The sequence below is a fragment of the Aegilops tauschii genome, chromosome 5, assembly GCF_002575655.3.
Source record: "Aegilops tauschii subsp. strangulata cultivar AL8/78 chromosome 5, Aet v6.0, whole genome shotgun sequence".
NCBI lineage: Eukaryota > Viridiplantae > Streptophyta > Magnoliopsida > Poales > Poaceae > Aegilops > Aegilops tauschii.
In genome coordinates, this window is record NC_053039.3 from 170,780,197 (window position 1) to 170,789,462 (window position 9,266).

The window sequence follows — 9,266 nt, forward strand, 5'->3', positions numbered from 1 at the left end:
GGCTCTTTGCACAACCCTGCGTCCACCAACCATAGAAGGGATCCCAGTGATCCCATAGGTGTCGTTTCCACCGACAATAAGTGCTACTAATACAAGCAAGCTAGCAAGCAAAGTGCTACTAATAGAAACAAGCATAGTGCTTTTGATAGAAACAAGAAAGCAATGAAGGAAATTGAAGAGCAGCAAGCAAGTATTGTTGATACAAACCCTAGTAGCTTCTTCTCCAAGTGCTACTGATACAAGCAAATACTGCTGATGGAAAGCCTAATTAACCATGTATGCTAGCAAGCAAGCAAGCCATAGTAGTCAAGCAACATGAACCCTAACCCCATGAACCAGAGGGAGGTCATCCCCATGAATACATCCCCATCCCCGTAGATCCATCCCCTAACATCATCCACTTCCTATCCATCAGCATGAACCCTAACCCCATGAAGCAGACTACTAGAGGGGGATCGAACGAACCACCAGGAGGTCCTAACCCTAGATCGACCAGGAGGGGGATCCACCAAACCACCAGGAGCTCCTAACCCTAGAATCCATCCCATGATCATGAACGAGAACCACCAGGAGCTCCTAGATCGACCGAATCCTAACCCTAGATCGACCAGGAGGGGGATCTACCAAACTCGAGGGGAGAAGTACCTGCCGTCGTCGATCATCGATGATGTGGATGATGTAGCCGCCATTGTCGATGTAGTCGTAGCCAGGCCGGCCGATGTAGCCGTTGTCATCGAGGGATGAGGGGGGCGGGATTCATCACCGGGGAGAGGGGAGAGGGGTGGCCGGGCGGCGCGGAGTAAGGGAGGGAGTGGGGGTGGGGAGTCATCTGCGAACGGGGTAGCTTCGGAGGGGAATGGAGCTAGGGTTAGGAAGGGAATGGGGAAATTTTGGGGAGTGGGGAGGCGATCCCGCGTGTGAGTGGTGGGTCCCGCCTGGTAGTGGGGAGGGAGTGCAGGGAAATTTTGGGAGAGGGAGTGGAGGGAAATGTTACTGTGAGAGGGAAATTCTTTTGGGTTTGGAGGCAAAAAAATTAGGGTTTTTTTGTAAACTTTGTAAAAAATAATGGTTAAAATCATACCGAATAGCTCAAGAAAACATCGGTATTCCAACTTTAATATTTTACTAGTTGGTAGGCCACATTTGATGATGTGACGTGGAGGTTTCCCATTTTTTAATTTTTTACGGTGTTTTCAAAATCCGGCCGAATTCGTCGCAGCGGCCGTCCGTGGCTAGGGGTTGAATCATGCAAAGCTGTTGGCGATTCTTTGATTAAATGCCTACATGTGAAGCTAAAAATGATTTTTAGTAAAAATAATTGGCAAGCTATGGTGCACCCGCAGTTCAAATTTCAGTCGGTTCTAGCTGAATCAACCGATGGTTGTCTGAATGGCCGGGAGTAACTACAAGGCTCAGAAATGCATGATTTTTCGTGATGATCCGTAAAATAGGGCCTACTTTGAGATAGACATGGAATGGCGTAATTTGGAATGACTCTCTTTGTAGCCGCTTCCCGAAAAACACGTGTTTTTAGCATTCAGAAAATAGAAAATGGTTTTTTTATGAAACAAGTTGGAACCTCGCTTTCGAAACATTGTTTGGCATCCCAAGATGCGGGCATGTGCCAAATTTGGGCATATTAACACAAAATATTCAACAAATGCGGCCATATCATTGCTCGTTTAGCTTGAAAGCCATGAATCTTCGTTCATGGTAGGTCGTTTTTGGGAACACCTTTTCAAGAAGACATTGTTATTCCAAGTTTAATATTTTTTCTAGTTGGTAGGCCACATTTAATGATGTGACACGGAGGTTTCCCTTTTTTTACGGTGTTTTCAAAATCTGGCCGAATTCGTCGCGTCGGCCGTCCGTGGATTATTTGATGAAATGCCTAGACATGGCATGGCGCCATTTGGAATGACTCTCTTTGTAGCCGCTTCACGAGAAACACATGATTTTAGCATTCAGAAAATGGAAAATGTTTTTTTTTGTGAAACAAGTTGGAACCTCGCTTTGGAAACATTATTTGCCATCCCAAGATGCAGGCATGTGCCAATTTTGGGCATATTACCACAAACTATTCAAAGAATGCAGCCATATCATTGCTCGCTTGGCTTCAAAGCCATGAATCTTCGTTCATGGTAGGTCATTTTTTAGAACACCTTTTCAAGAAAACATGTGCCAATATACATGAGCATGCACAAAAACCCATAATTTTATCTTTCATCCATGAGCATCCATAAGCATGCAGAAAATTTCGATTCCCATCAATTACCAAACTGAGTTTGGAAGGTGATGGAGAAGGACACACATAATTAAGAAACTGACATGTTCAGATGACACTATAATACTTGAGCATCCATGAGCATGCACAAAATTTCAATTCCCATCAATTTCAATCTGAGCTTGGCTGACACTGTCATACTTAAGAAGTTTGCACTAACAAACTTAAACCTGAGATACTAAACATTGACATGTTCAGATTAACATGCTTAACATTGCCACTTGATTTATTAACATCTTCACTCCTCATTCTTCTCCTTCTTCTCCTTCGTCATCCTGATGCGCTTAGAGTGGCAAATGCCAACACGGATGTACTTCTCTACCACAATTTGCCTAGCCCTGTCACCCAGCTATGGGATCACCGGCGCCACCACCATCACGATGCCATCGTCAGGCGCAACCATCTCGAGGCCATCGTCAGGAACCACTATCACGAGGTCATCGTTAGGCACCACAAATGCGAGGTCATCGTCCGCCACCACCATCGCAAGGTCATTGTCAGCCACCACCATAGCAAGGTCGTCGTCAGCCAGAATAGGCTGCACCTCCCCGCTCTGCTCCTCTTCTTCCCCACTCTGCTCCTCATTATCCCTGCTGCTGCTCCCATTGCCTGGCCAAATTCAACAGAGTTTTTTTAGCAATTGGTGTGTCATGAAACCAAAAGGAGAGGAAGTAGAGAGGCAGAGCTTACTGGCATCGTCGTCGTGATGGTAGTGCCTGCTGCACACGGTCTCGTCGACACCTTCATGGGGAGCACGGTGTAGCTGTCGTAGCGGAAGACAAGGAAGTGTCCGAGCTGCAGGTCACGGGCGTAGGCGAAATGCTCCCAGCCACGCCCCAGGTACATGTGGTTGTCGGCATCCAACACCACCAGCATGTCTCACAGCCTGTGACGCCCGTGGCCGGCCTCCCGCAACTTCACTTTATGGGGCTCATGGCCCTGGAGCATCTTCGCAAACTTGTCAGGCAGCCTCTGCACCTAGGGTCAAGCAATGGTTAATTGTGTCGATCAAGCACTAGACAGCAGAGTGATGATAAAGAGATGGGTGAAGGGGAGATCTTGTCTTGTCTATACCTGTCTGCTGTAGGATTTCTCAATTATGATCTCGAATAACTCAAAACATTCCAAGCCGGCCATCTCACTTTTTGGCGTGGCAGAGCGCAACAGGAGGTGGCGGCCTCCCCTCCTCTCTGAAAAGTACCATTGTCATTAAACAACAAGTTAGCATAAACAGGACTGGACATAGTTGGAACAAAGCCAAGTTTTTAGACATGAAAGAGATGTAGGTCAATCAACTAGTTGGAACAGAGCCAAGTTTTTTAGACATGAAAGTGGTGTAATTGGAACAGAGCCTGCTTATTTCTAGGAAAAACTGAGAAAACAAAAAGCAATGCACTTGTGGTCAACAACACTTAATTAATTTGGTAGGTTAGTTGGCAATGGCAATTGGCACCCTTAAAAATAGTAGAATATTTACTAGTTGTCTTCGCGAGGGCCTCAATTTGGAATACTACTATAGATGGCAAAACAACTTGCTATACAATGGATCATATCTGCCCATGTGCTCGTGTCTACTATAAATGGCAAACACAACTAGAACCATATCTACTATAAATGGACCATATCTGCCCATGTGCTACATTTTGCTAGAACCATATCTATAAACACAGCTAGAACCATATTAGATAAATGGACCATATTTACAAAAATTGGGCTCTAATCCAACTTGGCTCTAACCCAGGGTCAGTCGGTCAGACAACATCAACCAGAACCATATCATATTTTGCTACGACCTAATCTAACCTGAATTTCCAAACGAACACTAATCCAATCCAATACAAAACAACAGTTGCGGCAAGAACCCTAATCCAACCCTAATCAAAACCTAATCCAACCACCCTAATCAAACCCTAATCCAATCAGTTGAACCCTAATTCAATGGAATCAAACCCTAATCTAAACAACAGCAGAAAACCAAATGGAGAGGAAGGAGTCAGCTGCGGATTCATATCTCCGCGGGAGAGGAAGGAGTCGGCGGCGGTGGTGGGTTGAGAGGGCGGGAGGAGGATACGGAAACGGCGGTGGAGAGGAGGATTCGGCGAAGATGGAGGAGGAGAGGAGGAGTCGGCAGTGGGTCGAGTTGGGGAAAAAAGTTGGTGGCTCAGGGGGGAAAGAGTCGAGTGGAGAGGAGGAGTGGGTAGAGTGGGCCCACTTGTCAGCGAGTTGTGTGTTTGATACTTGACTGGTTTGATGATTTGAAAAGAGTTGTCACAGAGTACAAGACCAACAGCCTCTTCCTAGCCCAGTGGTAGAAACACAGTGAAATAAGCGCCAGGTCGTGGGTTCGAGCCCCTGCTCGTACATTATTTTTTGGCCACGCCCATATGTGTGTGCTCGGCCGTGGGTTCGACTATATAGTGAAACAACTAGACCCACAATCAACATTCTCTTCCTACCTCAGTGGTTCTAGACACAAGGAAACATGTGCTCAATCGTGGGTTCAAGTCCCCGCTCATACAATTTTTTTTATTTAGACATAATTTAGTTTGTATATATTACAAAATTCGGTTAAAGCAACAATGTCTCAGTTTAGTTCAAAAAGACTTCATAAAAAATATTTTGCAATCTTCAAGCATTACAGGACAACATTTTGCTCCTGTAATCTTCATCACATGACAACCAAAACAACAGTTCTGACCAAAACTAAGAAAATGCCACCAAAATTCAGTTAACTTTACAAAATTCAGAACTAATTCAGTGAAGAATTTTTTGGCATTTCTGCCGAGATATCATGACAATAAGCATCTAAAATGCACCAGCATCATAACAACCACAACAAATGTTTTGCATCCAAAATGTTGATGCTTACAAAATACTACAACAATCAGGATCACATCAAATGCTTACAAAAGGAAATCAAATGTTTTGCATGTTGCCTCAAATACTACAACCAGCATTTTGTCCCTACAGCCATCAGGATCTTCAAGCATTTTGCTACCTGGAGAGAATTGTAGTACATGAGGATCACCATGCATATGTACAAGAAGGAAAACTACAGATAATTGCAATGAAAACTACAGAGAGTTAGAAGGATCACCAAGGAGACAAAAATTACCTTCATGTCCATTCTCCACTCATCGTCGTCGATACCAAAACAAGGAACTATATACTCACTCTTGTTTTCCTCATCATCACTACAATATTGCAGCATAGTATGATCAATCTTTTTTTTCCTCATCCTTGCTCTCATGTCCATCCTCTACCACCTTTCTTCTTTTCTTAATGCCTTCAACTGTTGCAGCATCAACGAGCACACGTTCCCGGTCCCTTCGCACTCTACTTTGCACCGGAACTTCCATAGAGTCATTGTTAGCTTGCACCGGAACTTCCATATATAGAGTCATCATCAGCTTGCACCGGAACTTCCGTAGAGTCATCATCCTGGAATGTTAGTCCACTACCATCGGGGCCCTTTTCCATTTCAGTTTCGGTCACATTCCACAAGTGTCTGTGCTCAAAGGTTTGCACAACTCTCCATTTTCCGTGCAAAAGAGTGTCTAGCAGATAGAACACCATTGTTGCTTGTACTATTAGAATAAAGGGGTCATTCTTATACTAGCACCTTGCAGTGTTGATGCTTTTGAAGTGGCCATCATATTTGACTTGTCTCTTCTTCTTGCTACCAAGATCAAACCAGTCACAGCGAAATAAGAAAACCGAGCGGTGGATGCCTCTGCTAGATTTGCACTGCAACTCTACGATGCTTCTCAGCTGACCATAGAAGTCAATGTGCTCACCATCATGTGAACCCTTAGTGACTATTCCACTATTCTGTGTCTTCCTTTTTTCCTCGCGGTCAACGGTGTGGTACCGGACACCGTCAGCAATGCATGCTGAATACACTCTCACTCACATATCTGGTAAGCATGCCAAAGCAAATAGATCACCACTGACCTTCTTATCCTCATGCAACTTTCCAATCTGCACAAATAAACCATTTAGCAACAATGCTATTTAACAGTTGTTGAATAACACAGAAAACATAAAACATGTGGCTAAAGATCTCACATGATTCTTAAACAATTTAGCAAATCCCTTCGCAACCCTTTTATCAACATGGATCTGGCTTTCTTCCTGATTTAACTCTTCCTTGCATTTCCTGCAATGCCAACAAAACATGTGAATTAAAACATTAGGCTGGTGCCAACCCAAGCAAAAAAATATAATGAGTGCACAAGATATAACATACTCGATATATGGTAGAACCTCGGCGCAATTGCTGAGCACATACCAAACCATCTTGTCATACGCATCACCAGCCTCCAAGTATTGTGAGGCTCCAGGAAAGTTCACACCATGGTTGAAAACTGTGACATCACCACTTTGCGAATCAGACCGCTCTCTTTTTCTGCCCGGCCGGTTCCATTTTGTTTCCACATTGCCAAAGTATATAGAGTAAAATGTCAAGCACTCGTCAACGACATATGCTTCAGCAATTGAACCTTCGGGTCTTGCCGTGTTTCGCACATAACGCTTACAAGTAAGCAGCCTTCTTTCGATTGGGTACATCCAGCTGTATTGCACAGGGCCTCTAAGCATTGCCTCTTTTGGTAAGAGCACCGCCAAATGGACCATCATGGTGAAGAAAGCTGGAGGGAAAATCTTCTCGAGCATGCAAAGAATAATTGCGATTTCTTTTGCATGTCTTTCCCAAACAGTTAACTTGAGTGTTTTGCAGCACAGTTCTCTAAAGAATTTTCATAGCTCAGCAACTGCTTCATGTATATCCTTGTCCATCATTCCTCGGAGGCCCGCCGGTAAAATCCTTTGGAGGAGGATGTGACAGTTTTCAGTACTGAAAGCTTGAATCCATCAGAAGTAACACACTTTGCTAGGTTAGTAACATAACCATCTAGAAATCTCACCGCTCTTATGAATTCATAGAATGCAAGCTTTTGTTCTTTACTCATTGTATACCATGCTCATGGCATTTCAAATGAATCTTCATCTTCATCATGCTGTAGATGCAAATCTTCTCTTATTCCCATGTCCTCCAAATCAAGCCTAGAACTAACCTTGTCCTTTGTCTTCCCTTCAATGTTCAGAAATGTCCCTAGTAGATTCTCGCATATATTTTTCTCAATGTGCATTACATCGAGATTATGCCTTAATTTCATGTTAGCCAAGTATGGCAGGTCCCACAAACAAGACCTCTGGTCTGAACATTGACCTTCCTCATGCTTTGTTTTCTTTGCAAGCTTTCCTGGTCTCATATCTTTCACCTTTTCAAGTTGCTGCTCCAGCTCTTCTTTAGTGAATTCCACTAGCTTCTCACGGGTTTCAGTCTCACCATTAAAATCATTGCTTCTTCACCAGTGATGGTTTCAGGGAAGTAAGCGGCAGTGCCCAATATAGCAGAGCTTGCTACCTATTTCTTTGAGCAAGGGTCTTTTTCACAATGGACATAGGCCTGATAACCCGCTCTGATCCTCCCAGACAGACTGTGCAGCACAGGGAAATCATGGATGGACCATATGATTGCAGCACGTAGATTAAACTTTTCTTCTGGAGTCAAGGCATCGTATGTAAGTACACCAGTCCAGAGTTGTAGAAGTTCTTCTACAAGGGGCTCCATAATGACATCAAAATCCTTTCCTGGAGACTCTGGACCCAGGATAAGCAACGACATCATGAATTTGGACTGATCCATGCATGCCCATGGTGGCAGGTTGTACAGCACCACAAAAACAGGCCACATGCTATAAGACGTGCTCATGTTCGCAAACGGATTAAAGCCATCTGTGGCAATGCCGAGTTTTATGTTCCTTGGATCTGCAATAGAATCTCTGTGTCTTCTATCAAATTCTTTCCATGCCTCTTCGTCCACTGGATGGCTCAGCTCATTGTCCACAGGTTGCCGCATCAGTTTGTGCCATTGTACCTCCATCGATGATTTCTTCGAGATAAACATCCGTTGTAGCCTTGGTATCAACAGAAAGTGCCTCAGTACCTTCTCCGGTGTTGACTTCTTCCCTTCAGCATCTTTCCACCTAGAGGCATTGCATTTTGGACAGTTGTCATGCTTGGCATAATCCTTCCGAAACAAGACACAGTTATTTGGGCACACACGTATTGAAACATAACCTAGCCCCAGCCTACGGATTATGCTCAATGCTTCATCATAAGACCTGGGAACATAGCTATCGGGGAATTGCAAGGTCAAAAGGTGGAGTATTGCGTTGAATGCAGCATTGCTAATCCGGTAGAAAGACTTGATGTGGAGTAACTTCACAGAGAAGGTAAATCTTGAAAATTTACCACCTTCATGAGTTGCGCGCTTTGCATCCTCTAACAACTCAGCAAACATCAACTTCTATCCATCAACACGATCTTCACCATAGTACAGATCCTTCAATAGGTCAGGAATCCTATCATCTTCATGCCCATCCTCTTCCTCCAAACCAGCATTCTCTCGCAAAATCATTTCCATAAAATCAATGCCAGCATCACCACTGAATTGCAGAGAATCAAGATCTTCTACCTTTGTTTGTTCCATCAATGCCCTTCGGACTGTCCTAAGAGTTGGGTCCCTGTCTGTAATTACGTGGCATAGTAGTGCCTTAAAGAAGGCGTTCCAGGTTATTTTTTCCCTAGTTTGTATCAGAGCTGACCACTGATAATAGGAAAAATGAAACATTTGGTGTGTTTTAGTTCATTCACCCTTCATATGAGGGGCCTATGTATCAGCTTCAATATTTTGAGGTTGTCCATCTAAAGGTTCTCCATGACATATCCATCTATCATATGTGTTGGCCATCCCATTAAGAAGCAGATGATCTTCCACTCTTCCTTGAACTATTCTGCAATGGTTGAGGCATTCGTAGCATGGGCAAAGAATGACAGCATCCTTGGCAAAATTTGCCAGGACAAATTGCATGAATTCATCAACTCCTTTCATATGTACTTTCGAAAATATTCTAAC

At 43.9% G+C, this 9,266-nt stretch overlaps 1 long non-coding RNA gene across 1 annotated transcript; it reads right to left on the minus strand.

The window, feature by feature from the left end:
* Positions 1-2,315: 2,315 nt before the first annotated feature.
* LOC120964448 (uncharacterized) lies at positions 2,316-4,464 on the minus strand. The gene is made up of 3 exons (XR_005756800.3): positions 3,359-4,464; positions 2,975-3,262; positions 2,316-2,893 (listed from the first exon to the last, which is right to left on the minus strand). It is a non-coding gene; the product is annotated as an uncharacterized lncRNA (long non-coding RNA).
* Between the last annotated feature and the right edge of the window lie 4,802 nt (positions 4,465-9,266).